Raw genomic sequence first — 6803 nt, 5'->3', positions numbered from 1 at the left:
TATATATCTATATATATATATATATATATACATATTTAAATATATATATATATATATATATATATATAAATTATGTATATATTATGGATTAACATATTTTTTATCGGCCTTTTTTCAACATTTATTTATGTAAAATTAGTGTAAATTTAAAGTTTCTTTCTGTTGAAAAGAAGCTCAACCTCCTGCCTGCTCATTGTAATTTATAAGTGTCTAGTTTAACGCTTTGTTTTCTGTTCTGTGTTTTCCCAGTCCTTGGATGACAACAAATACTGGTGTTTACCAGTGAGGAACTGGTTCCCTAAAGTGATCAGTCGAGCTACTAAGGCCTCCCGGATCTACTACAGCTGCTGGCAAAATGGAGCCCTTTTGAGGATTGCGCCACCCACCGTTGACTGCTTTGTGCAGGTGCATTTCTGCCACCTGCGGTGTTTTGCTGTTCCTGCGGGCTCTCTTCTGGAGTCTGTAGACCCAACGCATTAAAATCCAGGCTTTGGGGAGGACTCTGGAGTGGCACCCCCCGTCAACGCATCCGCATCATGTCCAGCTCTGGGAGCCTTGGAGCTCGTGGAGATATGTAAGGAGGCAGCTGCCAGGTAGGAAAGATTATTTACCTTGTTTTGGGGGTTGGGACTCCAAGTCCCTCCCTTTGATGAGGAGTCCTACGGAGCTGTACTCTCTGCAGTAGTAGTGTGCCGGAGGAGCCGCTATCCTATTATTTGGAGGTGTGGGAGTTGTTTTTCTCCAGCCTCAAAGAGTGTGATATGGATAGGTATTTAGTGTTTTTTTTTTATTTAACTCTCTCTAGTTGAGAGTGTGTTTTTTCCCGTAGGGGAATTTATTGTAATTTCCCATTTGGGTGTTTAATTATTAATTGACTCTCTCTCCTTGAGTGTGTGTTTTCCCGTTGGGCAATTTTTTTTGTTATGGTTTAAGTGATACTTAATAATTATCAATTGGTTAAAGTGTTCCTTTAGTAATTTGTTAATCATTGTTATCTGTTTATTGTTAAGTTGTAAATTGTTAGGTAGTCACAAGCTTGGCTTTTCAGAAAAATTGTTGTTAATAAATATTGTTAAGTTTTCCCAAGTGTTTTCGTTACCACTGGCCAATTTTACCACAGATATTACTTCCAACACTGTTCTCCCTATCGTGCAATAAGAACTTGCACCATGACCCGCCAAGGGTCGTGACATATTTGCCGACCGTGACAGGATAGGGAGCTTTGGGTATCTGGTATTCTGGTCGGTGGAGCGACACTCGGGTGGACTCTTCAATATTTATTTCTTTTTGTTTTAGCATTGCTTTTCTCCCCTGAATATTTTTTTTCTTTTTACAAAATGGAGGGATTTATTTTTGATCCCTCTGAGTTTTTCGTGTCAGCTGATTGCCTGAAATAATTGCCCCTGCTAAGTAAGAAACAATTAGTTGAGTTTGCTAAGTGGTTGGGTTTTCCGCTATAGATGGCGGACTCTTGAGCAGAGATGTTGATTTTTTATTTAGGGATAAATTGAAACAGGAGTTAGCTAAAGCTGAACATTCGGGTAGTGAGAGTGAGGTAATAGGTGATAGTGAGGAGAATTCGAGTGAGGGTCTTGAAAAGGACAATGTAAGTATGAGGGCTGGTCTAACTCTGTTTGAGGACCCTCCTATAGTAGGTACCATTTACTAGGGTCCAGCAAATTTGCCCCAGATTTTTAAAGATTTTAAAGGTTGCTCATGAATGGCAGAGGCAAGGGACAGTGACATTGCCCTAGCAATCAGGACAATGCCTTAGAGACTGACCATATATTATATGATCAGCGCCCAAGCCTCCTCTCCACCCAAGCTAGGACCAGGGAGGGCCAGGCAGTGGCTGCTGATGACTTAGCAGATAGACCTATAGGCTCCCCCAAACACCCCAACCTTAGCTCACAAGGATGGTAAGGTTGCAGACACTAATGGCACTAACGAATCTGAGCGGGACTCGAACCTCCGACTGGCAAACACCAGGCAGAGACGTTACCAATCAGGCGTTTTTTTTTTCCCCTGATTCTGTACCTGTAAAATCTTAGGCCCCTATTAATGCTTTGGTTGATTCCAAGGAGGAGAAGGAATTCAACCTTATTTGTAAACGGATAGAGTTGAAAAAAAAATGGGAGTTCGAGGAGAACAAGCAGGTAAGGCGTCATGAGTTGAAGAAGGTGAAATTAGATATAAAGATGGCCAAATTGTAGGGGACCAATTTGATAAGGATGTCCCTGAGTTCTTCAAGGCATTTGAGCGTGTGGCCTCCTGATTGTTTTGGCCCGCAGAAATGTGGACTGTATTAATACAGTGTAGGTTGGTGGGCAAGGCAATGCGGGTGTATAATGCCTTGGAGGAGAGAGTAGCTCGGGATTATCAGAAGGTTAAAGCCTTAATTTTAAAATCGTACAACTTAGTCCCTGGGGTCTACCGCCTCCAGTTTTGTAACTATACAAAACACCCTGCTCAGTCTTTCGTTGAGTATGCCCGTGTCTAGGAGGAACAGTTCGACGATTGGCTGAAAACTCGTCAGATTGGCACTTTCGCTGCGTTACATGAACTGTTTTTCCTTGAAGAATTTAAGAAGGCCTGTAGCGGGGAGTTGAGAGTTCACTTGGAGGATGTAAAGAGTGTGAAATTGAGTAGTGCCTCTCAGTTAGCAGATGAGTTTGTATTGACTCATCGATCAGGTAGCGGTAGTTTTACTTATAAAACTATAAATAATCAAACATCTTGCTCCCATAATAGTGGAGGGAGAGGGGAAGCCTCCTCATCGGCTCCCCATATCCCCAAGAGTGATAGTGTTAATTTTAAATCTTTTTTCAGGTGATAGGGATGTGGGTAGAGCCCAAGGGGGTCTTCTTCCCACTAAAATGTTTGCTAATAAAAACTTCCCAGGTAACAAGTACAATGGGAATAGAAGCTCAGGTCGTTAAGAAAGTTGTTATTGGTGCAACAAGACCGGGCATTTCCAAAATCAATGTAATGCTCGGAGGATATACCTGGAGCAAAATGATCAAAGTTCTGTAGCCTTGGTTAGTGAAAAGTCAGAGGTTAGTAGCCATAGTCCTGTAGACAGACCGTCAGTAGATAGTAGTTAGTAAATAGTAGCAAGCCTAATGTTTCTAATTACCAATCATGACTCAAGTACGACAAATATGTGTGGACTGGAAAGTTGATCTCTGACTCTCATGTTGATCAGGTGAAAATTTTCAGGGACACTGGTTCTGCCAGGTCGTTAGTCCTGAAGAGGGCTCTAAATGGTATTGAAAAATATACATGAAATTTTATATTATTGGGAGGTTTCCGGATTCAATTGTGTCTGCTCCTTTGGTTAATGTCTGCATGTTTTTTCCAGGATATGATCGCGTCACTGAGTTGGCTGTGGTGGATCGTCTACCTATTTTGGGTATTGATGGTATCTTGGGAAATGATATGCTGGATAGTGAGGGATGGGATCTGTTCCCTATATTATCGGTAAATGCTATTCCTGCGGCTGTTATGACTCGGTCCGCAACAAAAGCGGCTAATTTACTTGATATAGATAATGACGATGACTTAATGTTAAGTAGTGTAGAGTTAGAGGTTTCAAGGCCCAGGCCAGTAGAGAGTAGTATTAATGAAGTAGTTAATATGAAACTTCATTGGGATAGAGCTGCTTTTATTAAAGCTCAAAAGGATGAATTTAATTTTGATCTGGGCGATGTTGAGGATCTGACTAAACCTAGGTTTGGAGTTGTGATGGGCTTACTATATAAGTTTAGTCGTCCCGCGTCTGATAATTTGAATAAAACTGGTCGGGTGGAACAGATTATGGTACCTTCTCAATTTAGAAATTCTGTTTTGAAGTTAGCTCATACTAATTTTTTTTTTACATGTCATTTGGTTGTGTTAAAAACTTTTCATAGTCTGGCTAGGTATTTTTGGTGGCCTGGAATTAAATTGAGTATGAAGCAATTTATCAGAGCATGTGAGACTTGTCAGGTTATGGGTAAACCAAATCAGGGGATCCCAAAAGCCCCGTTGCATCCCATACCCGCTAAAGGTGATCCTTTTTCTGAGTTAGTAATTGATGTGGTAGGTCCTTTACCCAAAACTAAAACAGGTTACGTATATTTACTAACTGTCATGGATAGTCTCTCGCTTTCTTGAAGCTATACCTATGAAGCATATTAATTCCAAAGTTGTTTTTGAAAAATTAATGGCTTTCTTTTCCAGGTATGGTCTACCTTGTGTAATTCAGACCGACTGTGTGACGAGTTTCACGAGTAAGATATTTAGGGGTAAGTGTGCGGGACTGGCCATTCAGCACATTACCAGCGTACCTTATCACCCGAAGAGTCAAGGAGTGGTGGAAAGGTTCCACCAGACCCTCAAGTCTGTCCTGAAGAAACATTGTGTGATTATGAAAGTGACTGGGACAAAGCCCTCCCTTTTGCCTTCTTTTCTATCTGGAATCACCCTAACTCTTCCACTCTTCGAGTTGGTATTTGGACGCAAGGTCTGTCGACCATTGGAAATTGTTTTAGAAATGCTCAAGTCCAACCGGAAGGAGGAAATAAGTATGAAAGTGTTTGTGGAAGACTTGACGGGAAGAATAGTTAGTGCCTGGAACTTAGCCAGGGAAAATTTGGATTGATCCCAGTCAGTAATGAAGAACAACTTTGATAAAAAGGTAAAGGTATGATCATTTGAACATGGAGAGTTGGTTTTTGTGCTGAGTATGGACCGAAATAGTTTTCACGAACCAAGATATAAGGGCCCATGGAAAGTTTTGAGGAAGCTGTCAGAGGTTAACTATGAAATTGAAGCTCCCAGTTCAAGCCGTAAATGTAGAATATGCCATGTTAATCATTTGAAACCTTACATTAGTAAGCAAGGTTATCCATTAGCGATAGTGTCTGAACCTGTGTCTGTGGTATTGGATGTGTCTCCCGAGGAGTCCGACGAGTTAGGGTGTCAGTTTCCTTTGGATGCATTGGGTAAAATATGCAAAATTTGAAGATGTTAAAAAGTATGTTAGAGCATTTAGATGTTAACAAACGAGAAGATGTACTCAATTTAATTTATTTCTTTTCACATCTTTTTCAGGATGCTTAAGGTAGGAAAAACATTTTAAGTCATGACGTTGATGTAGGTGATGCTTTCCCTGTGAAACAGAATCCTTACCGGTTGAACCCCGTAAAGTGGGATTTGGTCAGTAAAGAGATAGAGTATAAGTTGAAACATAACCTTATTCAACCATCAGTAAGTCACTGGAGTCCTCCTATTGAATTAGTAAAGAAAGCAGACGGTATGTTTGGCATGTGTGTAGACTAACGTAAAGTGAACGCCCATACAAAAAATGGTTCTTTTCCTCTCCCTCGTATTGATGATTGTCTGGATCAGATTGGGTCTGCCAAATTTATTTCTAAGTTGGATCTTTTAAAGGGTTATTGGCAGGTTCCATTGACCGACCGAGCTCGTGAAATATCCACCTCTGTCACTACGTTTGGCCTATACGAGTGTAAGTTTATGCTTTTTGGAATGAAAAATGCCACTTGTACTTTTCAAAAGCTCATGAATAGGGTAATTTGTGGTTTGAAAGGAGGGGAAAATTATATTGATGACTTGGTAGTGTATAATAATGACTGGGATACCCATATGCTAAGGTTACGTAAGGTTTTTGAAGCCCTTAGTTCTGCAAGGTTAGTTGTTAATTTGTCTAACTGCGAATTGGGTCAGGCAAAGGTTTGTTATCTGGGTCATGAGGTTGGTTTAGGTCAGGTGGCTCCGAAACAAGCTAATCTCGAGGCCAATACAAATTTAAAAAGGCCTGGTAATGTTAGAGAGGTAAGAAGGGTGCTGGCTATGACAGGTTATTACCACAGATTTGTGCATTATCACTCCGATTTTGCTCAGCCTCTTACTAGTTTATTGGAAAAAGGAAAAAAGTTTTGGTGGTCGGATCAGTGTGAAGAATCTTTTAATAAATTTAAATCAGTGTTAATTACTAACCCCATTTTGATTTCCCCAGATTTTCAGAAGCCTGTTATTATAGCGGTAAATGCTAGTGACATTGGCATTGGAGGTGTCCTCTTCCAGAGAAAGCAGGACCGTTTTCATCCTGTGTCCTACTATAGCAAAAAGCTTCTGGCGGCTGAAAAACGTTATTCCACAATAGAAAAGGAAGCTTTTTCTTTCATCCGAGGTCTTAACTATTTCAAGCCGTATGTGACAAATTTTTCTTTCTCGATTGAGATGGGTACGGATTACAATCTACTGGTTTTCATTGAGCAGATAAAGGGAGTGAACCAGAGGATTTTGCGCTGGGCCCTTTTTCTGCAGGAGTTCAATTTCATTGTAAAACATATTAAAGGGATTGACAACAAAATTCCTGATACTTTCTAGAATTAAGTCTACTAGCTTGATCCTTCTCATACCCCAACTTGCTAGTTTTTCCATTTAAGGTTGTATGGAAAAATTTTGTTAGGATGTAGTTCTGTTTAAAATATAACTTTGTCGATAAAGTTTAGGAGTTTTTCTTTGAGTAGTATATGCCCTAGTGGTTTCAAAAGCTTCCCCTAAATTAATTATTGGCTAGTTCTAATTTTGGATTGTGTACTATATATATATATGACTTTTTGGGCTATGATGCTGGTGTATTGTAGGTTAAGGTGTATGTCTGTGGGCGAACCGGTAAGTTGATTTAGGTTTAGTTAGGTCTATTTTCATAAAGTTGGAGAGTTTTAACGAAGTACGGTAAAATTAGATCGCCAATAATGGTAAGCTATTTAAAGCTCTTGGTTTGTATTCTTTTT

The sequence above is a fragment of the Palaemon carinicauda genome, chromosome 17, assembly GCF_036898095.1.
Source record: "Palaemon carinicauda isolate YSFRI2023 chromosome 17, ASM3689809v2, whole genome shotgun sequence".
NCBI classification, from domain to species: Eukaryota; Metazoa; Arthropoda; class Malacostraca; order Decapoda; family Palaemonidae; genus Palaemon; species Palaemon carinicauda.
Note: the sequence above shows the minus strand (reverse complement) of the source record.